Source organism: Etheostoma spectabile, unplaced genomic scaffold (assembly GCF_008692095.1).
Source record: "Etheostoma spectabile isolate EspeVRDwgs_2016 unplaced genomic scaffold, UIUC_Espe_1.0 scaffold00569298, whole genome shotgun sequence".
Taxonomy (NCBI): Eukaryota; Metazoa; Chordata; class Actinopteri; order Perciformes; family Percidae; genus Etheostoma; species Etheostoma spectabile.
The window spans coordinates 348-14832 of NW_022605044.1; the positions used below are offsets into that span (position 1 = coordinate 348).

The 14485-nt window shown below is 45.4% G+C and overlaps 4 pseudogenes; 2 read left to right on the top strand and 2 right to left on the bottom strand.

Moving 5' to 3' along the window:
* The first annotated feature begins 589 nt into the window (after positions 1 to 589).
* Positions 590 to 1045, top strand: LOC116684762 (histone H2B-like; annotated as a pseudogene).
* Positions 1046 to 2374: 1329 nt separating this feature from the next.
* On the top strand, positions 2375 to 3058 carry LOC116684759 (histone H2A-beta, sperm-like; annotated as a pseudogene).
* An 8967-nt stretch (positions 3059 to 12025) lies between these two features.
* On the bottom strand, positions 12026 to 12589 carry LOC116684760 (histone H3-like; annotated as a pseudogene).
* A 909-nt stretch (positions 12590 to 13498) lies between these two features.
* Positions 13499 to 14479, bottom strand: LOC116684761 (histone H1-like; annotated as a pseudogene).
* Positions 14480 to 14485: the final 6 nt, after the last annotated feature.

Here is a 14485-nt window from a genome sequence, read left to right on the forward strand (position 1 = left end):
TTTTCCAGTTCATTATATTTATTAATCAAACTGTTTATAAAATGGTAATAAAATGTGGAATTTCTCAAATTATTTATTAACGCTTTCAAAAGTCTTATTAAAGCATTACAGTAAAAGACAAGTTTACAAATACAAAAACAATACAATTAGTCAAATAATTACATCTGGCATGACCGGGTAGTTTATAAAGATTAAAACGATAATAATAAATTAAATGGTGGTACTGCATTTATTAAAAATGAGTATCTTTGCACTAGCCTGGACATGTTGCCATGCCAACATGCAATAAAGGTTGCCTAAATGCTATTTACAAAATTTGCTCTGAGTTATTGATTGGGCGTTTTTTATGATTGGATTTTTATGAATTTAATCACAAAAGACATCCGTGCAGCGATTGGAAGGGGCGAATTTGTTTCATAAAATGTTACAATGTAATTTAAAATCTGCTACATTGAGTTTTTTATTTATTTTTCTGCTCAGAGAATGACCACATATTCTGCGCATGCGCCGTCCCGCTATGACCAATCCTGTGCGAGCAACAGCACAGTCTCATTTGCATCAGGTGCAATAAAAAGGCGTCCGGACCGGATAAGTTATCTGTTTTAGGAACTCTGAACCTGAGCAAGATGCCTGCAGAAGCCACCGTGAAAGCGCCCAAGAAGGGCTCCAAGAAAGCCGTGACCAAGACCGCCGCTAAGGGCGGCAAGAAGAGGAGAAAGAGCAGGAAGGAGAGCTACGCCATCTACGTGTACAAGGTGTGAAGCAGGTCCACCCCGACACCGGCATCTCCTCCAAGGCCCATGGGCATCATGAACTCGTCGTGACGACATCTTTGAGCGCATCGCCGGCGAGGCCTCCCGTCTGGCTCACTACAACAAGCGCTCCACCATCACCTCCAGGGGATCCAGACCGCCGTGAGTGCTGCTGCCGGGGAGCGGGGGCTGGCCAAGCACGCCGTGTCTGAGGGCACCAAGGCCGTCACCAAGTACACCAGCTCCAAGTAGACCATCTCGCTGCTGTAATCTACCAAACCAACGGCTCTTTTAAGAGCACCCACTTCTCCTTAAAGAGAAATGTTTCATGTGTCTGGATAAAAAATATCGTTTAATTATGAATTTTCCATTCTTTGTTTTTGCTGTGCATTTGAATTGAATGGAAGGTTTATATATTGTTAAACAGTTAGTAAATATGCCCCAATAAATAAACATTGTTACAAACATATAGCTCCCAAGGAGTATATTTTTAATCTTACTTAAACTTGGTATTAAAGGACTGAACAACTAGTTAAAGTTAAGGCAACTGAGAACTGTGTTCAGCGTATGGCATTAAGTGTTTTAGCATGAGAAAAACTAATGTAACGTGTAGAAACTGTAGGAGGGGGGGGGGTGAAGAGTGTCTATGAGCAGGGGAGTTTTCCAAAAAATTAAACTGATTTGAAATGTGATTATTAGGTTATTGATGTGTCAAAAACTATTGAGTAATTTCTTCTTCTGTTAATTACTTTATATTAGCCTAAACTAATTTAGTTTATCTAAATTTTATTATATTTCCCAGTTGGGAAGCTGAAGTTGCTCTGCTCTGTTTAAAGCCACCAGACTCCTTTTGACAAAAAGACATTTTAACCTTGCAGAACGAGGGAGTTGCTGCTGTACCGCTGCCTCCGTCAGTTAGTTAGTCTGAGCGATAGTGTAACGCTGTGGTGTTTAAACGGTCCCAATGACGCTAACTAACTAAGCGATGAGTTACTCCGGTGTTCAGCGAGGGACAATTACTGTTTTTGTTCAATCCCAGCCTCATCCTGCCACTGTCAACGTGTCAATGAGTAAAACACTGACAAACGCTTCGATGACCAGAAACTAGGGTGTTGAACTCAGATGTGTTTGTACATACAGTGCAATTTATAACATCATAGTAATCTAAATTCACCCTGGCATTCAAAACGTGATTGTTTAAGTTCCCAAACTTTTCCATGGATGTATTAAGAGATGTTTCTCACGTCAAGGACCCTAGACTGACAACTATGGAAAAAATAGGGAAAATTAAATATTCCCCTTTTGGCTGCGGATCCACTGGAAGCACTTGGTAGCCCCTGGGGGTCTCAGGAGACTAGTCAAAATACAGAGAGAGTTACATAATATGAAATACATAATTATTATCTACAATACATTATGTTCTGTTAGTTGCAAGTTTAAACATTATGTTTTCCGTCAGTTATGATATTGAGAGTTGTTTCTTTGGACTTTAACACGTTGTATTCCCTGATGGTGGAATCAGGAGGCCAGACTAGTGCAAATAGAAATGTAATGTTTATATTTAAGGTGTGTTTGTGTTACATAATTGCGACGTACGAAAAAACAATCTACGAAGGCAAATGATGATGATTGGGTAATTAATGGACATCGGTTTAATCTGCAACGCTTTATTTTGAAATTCCGTGCAGTGAAAACGTATAGTTGTGTGAATACAGCAACTTGACCAATCTCTTCTCTGATTGGACGATCAGGCTTACGCTCACTCGGACCAATCACAAAGCAGCTAGGTAGATATAATGCCGGTTCAGGCAGCGTAAATTTACCATTTCTTATACTCACGTATACAAGAAACACGAAAAATGTCTGGACGGGCAAGACAGGAGGAAAGGCTAGAGCCAAGGCGAAGACCCGCTCCTCCCGTGCGGGCTCCAGTTCCCGGTCGGCCGTGTCCACAGGCTGCTCCGTAAGGGGAACTACGCTCAGCGCGTGGGAGCCGGGCCCCCGTCTACCTGGCGGCTGTGCTGGAGTACCTGACCGCTGAGATCCGGAGCTGGCTGGAAACGCTGCCCGCGACAACAAGAAGACCCGGATCATCCCGCCACCTGCAGCTGGCGGTCCGCAACGACGAGGAGCTCAACGCTGCTCGGCGGAGGACCATCGCTCAGGGCGGCGTGCTGCCCAACATCCAGGCCGTCCTGCTGCCCAAGAAGACCGAGAAGCCCGCCAAGAAGTAGACACCCGGAAGCGGCTTCAACCAAAACCAACAACGGCTCTTTTAAGAGCCACCCACATCCAACTAAAGACAATCTGTTAATTATAAAAGTCAATCGTGAAAGTATACTGTATCACTCCTCCAGTCAGCAAATGTATACACAAAAATTCCGTTATTACGTTCGTCTAAGCCTATTGTGATTAAGTCATTTTGAAACGTTTATATTAATCCAGCAGTACGCATTGAATAGCGAGACATTTCTTAGTAGGTCATGCATGGTTAATGGGTAGAGAGGTTAATTAAAAAAAAAAGTTAACCCCTCCTATTTTTTATTATTTCATTACATGTAGGGTATTCATGACCATGTATTTTACTTCATGCCAGTAGATGGCGCTATTGACTAGTTTCACCGTAGTGGGTTGCCGTGGAGACGGTAGCTCAAGCGCTCAGAAATAAACAGCCGGCGCTTGAGAAAGACACAACTTTTGTATCTCCACCTCTTTTCAATCCACAGGTATATTTTAAACCTTTGCTTTAATTTATGTTAGGTACCAAACGAGTATACCACTAGTATGGTTTTCTCAGTGACATATGTTGTCATGTTCTGTGTAGAAATGTATTATGTATATGTTGTTATATGGTTTGTAGTTACTAGCAGTTTGAGCTAGCGAGCTAGGTGAAGTTAGCCTGTCAACGTTCGTGAAGGCTAAGCCGCCGTCAGTTGATATGCGCGTGCCGGTAAACTTACACACCAACGGCTGACCGTTGCGTCTGTGATGAATTATCACATAGACATGGGAACAGTTTCAATCTGAATATAGTACTCTTTGTATTTGATTTCTGACAAGGTTGTTTGTATTGTAACATATTCCATAGAAGTAATCAAATGTAGCCTTTGATCTGTTTAATGTGTTACATCTTTGTTTGTTATAAATCAATAGTATAATGATAGTATTAATATATTTATAGACCATTTATATTATATATTTATATAATTATAGTGTAAGTTATAATTGTGTGTTGTAATCGTCCAGTGTCCTAGTGTTTGTTAGGCCTATCTGTTGTCATAGTCATCAAAATATTTTTGGCTCAGAAATAAACAGCCGGCGCTTGAGAAAGACACAACTTTTGTATCTCCACCTCTTTTCAATCCACAGTGCTATCCAGCCTGTGGCTTTGTACTGCCCAGATTCCCCTAGGTCTGAGGCCGGTAACAATTGGGGGCCCGTCGGGATTAAATCCAGAAAAGCGAGGTATAGTGAGCAGTCACGGCGACGGGTGAGACCAGGTGTCCAAGCTTCAGGGAAGGCTGCTGTGTTGAGCGTCATCCAGAGAGCAACGGTCACCGGTGAGACGTCACGATGACTACAGTAACCCCACGGCGAATGTTGATCTTCCAGATCACCAAACTGCTGCCAGCGCTGAGTTCGAGTCAATTGCAGTCGGTTGCCATGGAAATTGAAGATGGCGGTGAAAGCACTGAGGGCCTTAGTGAGCCAGAGCTCTATGACTTCATCATTGACTACTCCAGGAGTGAGAGGTTGAAAGCGATGGAAGATGAAGGCATGGCTCAGCTTCTCTCTCTCCAGGATCTGCTATGGAAACTGACATCGACCGACTCCGGGTCTGGTGAGGTCTGTGTGTCCACTGTTCGCGTGGACGGCACAGTGACACCCACACCTCAATTCTTCCTCCCTCCACAAAGGACAGCCCACACATGCATCTATGGACATGTATACACACCCGTCACCCATGGACAGAGATACTCATGCACCTGTTACTACGGGGAGACCAGCCCTGCCGAGCTTCACTGGTACCCGTGGTGGTCACCACGTTAGGACAAGCTTGGCCTCAACAATAACAGACCAGGTAGTAAGACTGTCTGATGTTACTGCCCTGCTCCCCCGTAGAGAGTGTAAGATACACGGTGGTCAGATAGCTGACACAGGGTCTGACATTTCCTTTAATGGTCTTTGTAAGCAGATTGACGCTGCGTTACAAGAGGGGTTTAGCGAGACGGAAATTATTAGAGCTGTTCTGAAGATAACTAAACCAGGTACATTCAGGGAAATGCTCACTAACCATGATGATCTAACAGTGAACGGGTAAAAAGGTTTCTCCGCTCTCACATCAGAGATAAAAGTGTAACCGAGCTCTTTCAAGAGCTCAGTAATGCTAGACAACATGACAGGGAGAGTCCACAGCAGTTTCTCTACAGGCTTATGGGGTTAAAGCAGAGAGTTATTTTTGAATCACAGCAACCTGGTGTAGAGTTTAGCTATGACAGAAGGCTTGTACAGGGTACTTTTCTACACACACTCTACCAAGGTCTAAATGAGAGGAACACCTATGTTAGACATGACATCAAACCTTTTATTTCTGACATGCAGGTTAGTGATGATTTTCTGTTAGAGCAGATGACCAAGTCCATGACTGAGGAAGAGGGGAGGTTAAAACGCCTGGGGGCAATAGCTAAGTCTAGGCCTGTGACTGTAAGCAGTGCCCAATATGACCATGACGGACAGACTGATGCGACAAAACCTAGTCAAGTTGACGCAGAGTTACAGGCTAACCGTGATGCAATCAGAGAGCTGACTGTCCAAGTATCCGCACTGACCAGACACATGACAATCGTTGATCGGTCTGCAGAACGTGTACCGTCTGGCCGCCCTGGCACAGCTGTTAGTCGTCTGCAGTCACTGTCAACTGACAAAAAGGGTAGATGCCACGACTGCGTAGGGAGCGGAACCTTGAGCTGTCCCCATTGTTTTGTATGTGGCCAGGCAGGACACCGAGCTATTGGCTGTCTACAGAGGAAGCCTTCGGGAAACGGGAGGAGGTCGCTGGAGCAGGGCAGCCAGTGACTGTGAATAGCATTCAGCCCACTGTTAAGATCGAGCCGCTACCCATACCATGCCAAACAGATAAAAAAAACGCATAGCCCAGCTCATAGGGAAACGTTGTATTGTCTCTTGCAACATCAATGGTGTGCCAATTGAAATGCTTTTAGACTCAGGGGCTCAGGTGACAATGGTCAGCAAAGCCTGGATAGACAGAGCCTTACCCCACGTCAAAATCCAATCACTTCAGTCCCTCTTTGCTAATCAGTCTTTTGAAATATCAGCAGCAAATGGTACACAAGTTCCCCTTGATGGATGGGCAGAGGTTGACCTGCAGATTTGTAGTGAGCGCCATGGATCGGTGACCATTGGAGTGCCCCTACTGGTCAGTCAGACTTGTCACTGTCCCCTGTTAGGAAGTAATGTCATAGCTGAGATCATCAAAGCGCATGACAACACTGTGAATGTGACTGCTATCCTGACTGACGCTTTAAGTGCCTCTGAGGACACAGTTGAGGCTTTAGTTACTGCCCTTCAGATAAACACCACTGACGAGACAGCCCTGTGTACAGTACACACAGGCAAAAAAGGTGTCACTATCCCAGCTGGTAGAGTCTATGAAATCAGGTGCCGGGTTAGGGGGTTGCCAGGGAACCATACCATGCTGTTCGAGCCTCTAATAGAAAACACCTGTCCTGAGGGTCTAGAACTGTTTCCTGCATTAGTTGACATTCCTTGTGGGCTCTCAAAATGCATTAAAATTCCCATCCAAAATGCAACCCAACATGCCATTTATTTGCCCCAAAGAATCACTCTCGGCACTCTTGAGGAAGTGGCTGACGTGAAATCTGACCCGAGTCTTGAGCACATGCCGCATGACATTGCCCAAACCTTTTCAGCACAGTTAAGTACGGATGTAATGATTCACCTAAAGGAAGAGCAAGACAGACAAACACGGCCTAAAGCTGAAGACAAGTGGCACCCTCCTGTGACGTATCACACCTAGCTGAGGATGAAAGAGGCTAGTTAAGGAAATGTTATTTGAGCAGTCGGATGTGTTTGCCAGAGACGATACTGACATTGGTTGTATTCCCGACCTCCAACTTCGAGTCAACCTTACAGATGAAACACCAGTCCAAAAGTCTTACAATTCCATCCCAAAGCCCTTGTATCAAGAAGTAAAAGACTATGTTCATAACTTGCTTGACCGTGGCTGGATCAGAAAATCCACCTCATCATACTCTTCTCCTGTGGTCTGTGTGAGAAAAGGATATGAGCCTACGTCTCTGTGTGGACTTCCGGGGGCTGAACAGTAAAACCATCCCTGACCGCCACCCGCTTCCACGCATCCAAGACCTGCTTGACAATTTAGGAGGCAACTCATGGTTTTCCATACTCGACCAGGGCAGTGCTTACCACCAAGGCTTTGTTGAAGAGACCTGCCGGCACCTGACAGCTTTTAGCACACCTGGGGGTTTTACGAGTGGATACGCCTCCCCTTTGGCCTCACCAACGCCCCGGCCGCATTCCAACGTTGCATGGAGGGCATGCTGGCCGGTCTAAGGGATAAATGCTGTTTTCTTACCTGGATGATGTGCTCTGCTTTTCCAAGACTTTCCAGGGCCATGTTGAGGACTTAAGACAAGTTCTGTGTTGCTTAAGAGAGCATGGTGTGAAGCTGCGTCCGAAAAAGTGTGAGCTGTTCAAACGGCAAGTGAGATATGTTGGACGCCTGGTCACAAGTGAAGGTGTTGAGGTAGATCCCAAAGACCTGGAAGCGGTGTTGGAGATGAAGAAGAGAGAGCCAAAGAATGTTGGCGAGGTCCGAGCTTTACTTGGTTTCTTGGGCTACTATCGCTCATTTATCCAGGACTTTTCCAGAATAGCCCGACCACTGTTTAAGCTTCAAGAACATCCTGCTCCATCCAACAAGAGTTCGGTTGCAGCCAAGCCCACCCAAAAAGGCAAGAGCAATGGTCAGTTACCATCCAGGACACCAGTTCAATGGACCCCCGAACACAGTGCTGTTGTGTCCCGCCTGGTGGACATGTTGATCAAACCCCCATCTTGGCCTACCCGACTTCGATTTGCCATTCATCCTACATACTGATGCATCCAATGAAGGTTTGGGGGCAGTGCTCTACCAGGAACAGAACAGCCAACTCCGGGTTATTGCTTATGGGTCCAGGTCACTCACGCCTGCTGAAAAGAATTACCACCTCCATTCCAGTAAGCTTGAGTTTCTTGCTCTGAAGTGGGCCATATGTGATAAATTCCGTGATTATCTCTATTATGCAACAACATTCACTGTGTATACAGATAACAATCCCTCACCTACGTCCTGAGCACGGCCAAACTGAACGCAGTTGGACATCGCTGGGTTGGCGAATTAGCCGACTTCCACTTCAACATCAAGTACAGGCCAGGCAAGGTGAATGTTGATGCGGATACACTATCAAGGTTTCCAGTGAACCTCCAAGACCACCTGAAGGAGTACACTGAGATAATGCCACCAGAAGTTGTAGCTTCTATCTGGCAGGGGAATAAAGCTCAAAGAGATGAGGATGTGTCCTGGGCTGCCGCCCTTCAGATCTCCGCCTGTGATGTAGACCCTCCTCTGGTTAGTACACCCCTGTTCACCCCAGAGGACATCAGAGCCGCCCAGAAAGGAGATGAGTCCATTGCCGAGGTGATCCGGTTGAAAGGGTGTGGATGTAATCCGAGAGACAAAGACCGGAGGCCAACATCACCAGAAACCAGAAGACTTATGCATGAGTGGAACAAGCTCAAACTGGATAATGGTATTCTGTACAGGCAGGGGGGACAGAATAAACAACTGATCCTTCCCAAAGCACTCAAGTCAACTGTGCTCAAACACCTGCACGATGACATGGGACACGTTGGCGCTGATAAAGTCATCCACCTTGCAAGGCAGCGGTTCTACTGGCCTTTTATGCAGCGCGACATCGAAAATTATGTCATCCGCCAGTGCTCATGCATCAAACAAAAACGACCTGCTGTTCATGAGAAAGCACAATGGCTCCATCACAACGAGTGCACCTTTTGAGCTGCTCTCTATTGATTACCTTCACCTTGATCCCAGTAAAGGAGGCTACGAGTACATCCTGGTGGTAGTAGATCACTTCACCCGTTTTGCACAGGCATACCCAACTCGAAACAAGTCTGGCAAAGCAGCAGCCGAAAAGATCTTCTACGACTTCATTCCACGCTTTGGGTACCCTCAAAAGCTCCACCATGACCAGGGTCGGGAATTTGAGAACACTATGTTCCATCGACTGCAGCAGTTGGCAGGAATCTCTTGCTCCCGAACTACTCCTTACCATCCACAGGGGAACCCTGTTGAACGCCTGAACAGAACACTTCTCCAGATGCTCAGAACGCTCCATGAGGAAAAGAAGGCAGAGTGGAAAGACTATCTCCCCGGCATAGTCCATGCCTACAATTGCACAAAACATGAATCTACGGGCTACTCACCATTCTTCCTCCTCTTTGGAAGACATCCACAGCTGCCCATTGACCTGATATTCAATCCCGACCCAGATCGACTGGTACAGACACGGCAGGAGTATGCACAGACCTGGGCTTCCCGGATGCAGGCATACCGGATTGCTTCTGAGAACAACAAGAAGTCTTCGGATAAAGGGAAAAGGCACTACGACCAAGGTGCCAGAGGAGTCTTGCTGCAACCCGGTGATCGTGTGCTTGTCAAGAACTTGTCGGAGAGAGGTGGCCCCGGCAAACTTCGATCTTACTGGGAACAGAATATTCACCGTGTCATTGAGAGGCTGGGAGACGGACCTGTATATCGAATCCAAGCTGAATCAGGTGACAAACCCCTCCGGGTGCTCCACCGCAACCTCCTCTTGCCTGTCAGTGACTTACCAGTCAGTCATGAGGATTGTGACACTGGTGTGAAGCGAAAGCCCCAGGGACAGAGACGTCAAATGCCAACCAGAGAAGCAACCAAGTCTCATGTCGACACCTCAGATGATGAGGGGGAGTGCTCCTACAACCTCAGACCCTTGCCTGTATATGAGAGGGGGCTGTCAGACACCACCCACCTGAACCCAAGCAACACAGTGAGCTGAGGGCTGAGGCTCCTGAATATCAACCGTTGAGCCAAACACCTGAGTCTGGGGATGTATGGCAGCCAGGACCATCTGATCCTTTGGTGACAGCACAGCCAATGTCCGTACCAAGAAGAGTAAATCCATCCCCAGCTGTGGAAGGACTGGAGCAACAAAAAGATGATGTTGTGGAGAGTGGGAGCTCTCAAGATGTTGTGATAGATGCTGTGCCTTTTCCCCAGCCAGTAGGCGAGGTACCTCAACAACTGCGGAGGACCACTCGGCCAGTCAAACCCAGAAACATTTTCATGTATGACCAGCCAGGAGAACCCTCCTACCAACCTTGGAGAATGGGAACTAATGCCTTGTACTGTACCCCTTTTTCCATGGCTGCCTACCCAGTGTTTCCTGAAAGATGCTGCTATCCTTCCCGAACTGTATGGACGTACAATAGAACTGACACTGACCAGGATATAAAAGACATTGACATACAATCTTACCTTCATACTACTTACCTGTGATTGAAATACTGCAGGCTTCCTTCCTGTTCAGACTGAGGCCTTGTGAAGACCGTACTTACTTGACATTCTGACCAAATAGTCTGTGAATACCACTGTAGCCATTAGTCCAGTTTAGTTCTGGATGTCAGGAGACACCTCTTAAAGTAGGGGAGAGTGTAATGGGTAGAGAAGGTTAATTAAAAAAAAAAGTTAACCCCTCCTATTTTTTTATTATTTCATTACATGTAGGGTATTCATGACCATGTATTTTACTTCATGCCAGTAGATGGCGCTATTGACTAGTTTCACCGTAGTGGGTTGCCGTGGAGACGGTAGCTCAAGCGCTCAGAAATAAAACAGCCGGCGCTTGAGAAAGACACAACTTTGTATCTCCACCTCTTTTCAATCCACAGGTATATTTTAAACCTTTGCTTTAATTTATGTTAGGTACCAAACGAGTATACCACTAGTATGGTTTTCTCAGTGACATATGTTGTCATGTTCTGTGTAGAAATGTATTATGTATATGTTGTTATATGGTTTGTAGTTACTAGCAGTTGAGCTAGCGAGCTAGGTGAAGTTAGCCTGTCAACGTTCGTGAAGGCTAAGCCGCCGTCAGTTGATATGCGCGTGCCGGTAAACTTACACACCAACGGCTGACCGTTGCGTCTGTGATGAATTATCACATAGACATGGGAACAGTTTCAATCTGAATATAGTACTCTTTGTATTTGATTTCTGACAAGGTTGTTTGTATTGTAACATATTCCATAGAAGTAATCAAATGTAGCCTTTGATCTGTTTAATGTGTTACATCTTTGTTTGTTATAAATTAATAGTATAATGATAGTATTATAATTTATAGACCATTTATATATTATATATTATATAATTATAGTGTAAGTTATAATTGTGTGTTGTTAATCGTCCAGTGTCCTAGTGTTTGTTAGGCCTATCTGTTGTCATAGTCATCAAATTATTTTTGGCTCAGAAATAAACAGCCGGCGCTTGAGAAAGACACAACTTTTGTATCTCCACCTCTTTTCAATCCACAGTGCTATCCAGCCTGTGGCTTTGTACCTGCCCAGATTCCCCTAGGTCTGAGGCCGGTAACAATGGCATCCAGCAGCTGTTATCAACGTATAAAACTACAAATGCCCGTGTGTTACCGGTAAGTTGCCATTATAGTCCGAGGCTCTCGGTATTATCCATGGCGGGCGCATATTTAGTTTATTTAATACATATTCTTATATAGTCTTCTTGACGCCTATGCGGTTAAGCTATACACATCGGTTGTTGTGTCTGCACAGGTAGCCTACCATACAGCTTTGTTATAGACAACAGATTTGGAGAAAATAATGAGTACATATGGTTTTCAACATATTCAGATAACGTTGTGTTTCTTTTCTGTAAAAGATATTAAGCGTATTTTTTTTTATATGAAACAGGTTTAGAATAATACTTAACGTCAGATAGTAACGTTACAGAAAAATGTTGCTCTGAGGAGAGCTCTCAGATCACGTTATACAAATATTTATTTTTTGTAAATTTAATTAAGCGTTTAAGTGTCAAAATTCATATAAAGTAGCCGAGGCTACAGATTATGCCCTTTAAAACAGAATAAGAAAACTCTTTAAGGATTATTGGGGCTCTTAAAAGAGCCTTGTGGTGTGTGTGGAGCAGCAGACAGTTTAAGCCTCTCTCCGCGGATGCGCCCGGGCCAGCGGATGTCTTGGGCATGATGGTGACCCTCTTGGCGTGGATGGCGCACAGGTTGGTGTCCTCGAACAGGCCGACCAGGTAGGCCTCGCTGGCCTCTGCAGAGCCATGACGGCGGAGCTCTGGAAGCGCAGGTCGGTCTTGAAGTCCTGAGCGATCTCTCTCACCAGGCGCTGGAAGGGCAGCTTGCGGATCAGCAGCTCCGTGGACTTGGTAGCGACGGATCTCCCTCAGAGCCACGGTAAGGGCCTGTAACGGTGAGGCTTCTTCACGCCGCCGGTGGCCGGGGGCGCTCTTCCGGGCAGCCTTGGTGGCCAGCTGCTTCCTGGGGGCTTTGCCTCCGGTGGACTTACGGGCGGTCTGCTTGGTTCTTGCCATTTTAGTTTCTCAGTCTTCTCTGTGTTCACAGCTCAAGAAAGAATAGTGCTCGGGCTGAGCAGCGGCTTTATAAAGGAACTGCCGGAGCCAGCGTGGCCCTGATTGGTCCAGACCGGGAGACACGCGGGCTTTAGCTAAGTAACTATTGGACAAAGTAAAATTCAAACAGCAGCTGTATCAATGTTAAAATATGTAGGCTACGTTTTGGAACAGACAGACAGATGTGATGTTTGTACATTTTTACTTCTTTTTTTTACAATTAGTTTCTTCCATTGACCTATATGGTCCTTGTGTGAGTTTCTGACTGATAACTGATAACTTTATTGATCCCCAAAAATGGGAAACGATCGTCTTACAGCAGCAAAATCAGTCACCAGCACAGATAAAATATGAATGAAATACTAGGATACAATACACATGAAATAATATAGGAATAGATAAAGCTAAAGGTTTTACCTCCATGTTAAATAAATGTCACATGAGATCAGGTATTAAGTTAAAACAGAAAGTCGATTATAAATTGTTTTCTCCTTTTGAAATTTACAATAATATTAACTGGTTTCACAGTATGTCGTTGCTTTCTTGTCACTCTTTAAAAACAGGATAATCTCAATGGAGGACCGCAATATATTAAAAATATATGTGGGGGAAATATGTGATTCACAATCCAAAAGATCCATTGAGTGTAAAATGATGAAACAATAGTGTGTTGATCATCACAGCTTCTTCTTTTGAATATGGACCCATACATTCATTTTATATATATGTATATAATAAGTAAATGATTAAAATGGAAGAAATAAATTAACAGCAAATAAATTACTATTTAAGATGTATAGCAACATGTTTTTAATAAATAAATCTTTAAATACATCTTCTGACTAAATTCAGAAGTTGTAGTGTACTAACTGTGTGTTAGCGCCATCAGGAGATAAAACTCTGAAGGAAGGGTGGGAAATATATTCTAATTAATTCTGTTCTTTGAATGCATTAATGTACTACAAATAGATTACTCCTCATTAGCATAATGTAAGATCAACGTGTTTTGATTGATAGAAAACAGACATGATGATGTAGGAACAGCTCTCTCTGAGTCTGTGGTGGCTCTTAAAAGAGCCTTTTGGTGCACTGAGTGCAGATTAAAGAGCCACTTCACTTCTTGAATTTTCGCTGCAACTTTCTTTGCCGGAGCCTTCTTCACGGGGGGTCTCTTTCTTCGCGACCTTTTAGGGGCAGCCTTCTTGGGAGTAGACTTCACTGCTGGCTTTTGGCCGCTTTCTTCTCACAGGAGACTTCTTGGCTGCTGGTTTCTTGGCTGCTGGTTTCTTAGCGGCGGTTTTCTTGGCTGCAGTCTTCTTCACTGGTGTTTCTTAGCTGTGCGTTTTCTTCTGCGGGGACTTGGCGGCGGGTTTCTTCACTTTAACGGGAGCTTTCTTGCGGGCTGGCTGCAGCTGTGTCTGAGACTTTGGGAGCTTGAAGGGGACCCGGATGCGCCGATCCCTTTATCTGGACCAGCTTTCCGTCGGTCACCAGCTCTTCACCGCGGTGTTGATGCGCTTGTGGGCCTTCTCCAGGTCGATGCCTTTGGTGGCCAACGTCTTTGATGGCCGGAAGCGAGGTGCCTTTACGGTCCTTGGCCTCGGTCACGGCGTCGAGGATGAGCTTCGGGAGGGAGGGTCCGTCGCTCTTGCCGGGGAGCTGCCTTCTTCTTGGGGGCTTTGGCCGGGGCTTTCGCCGCGGGAACTGCTGGAGCTTCTTCTGCCATGTCTGAGTGTTTCTCTGTCGAGTTCAGTCTGCTGTGTTCAGCTCGGGCGCGAGGCGGGACTTATATAAAGCCCATGAGAACCGTGGAGAGTCAACCCACAGCCGCGCCGCTGCTCTGCTGAAAATGTGGCGACACTTTGTGTTTTCTCTTTCACAATTTGGGGATAAAATGCATAGAAGAGAAACGTTTTAAGCACAATAGTTGTTGTAGCGGAGTGGAAAACCTTCTCCC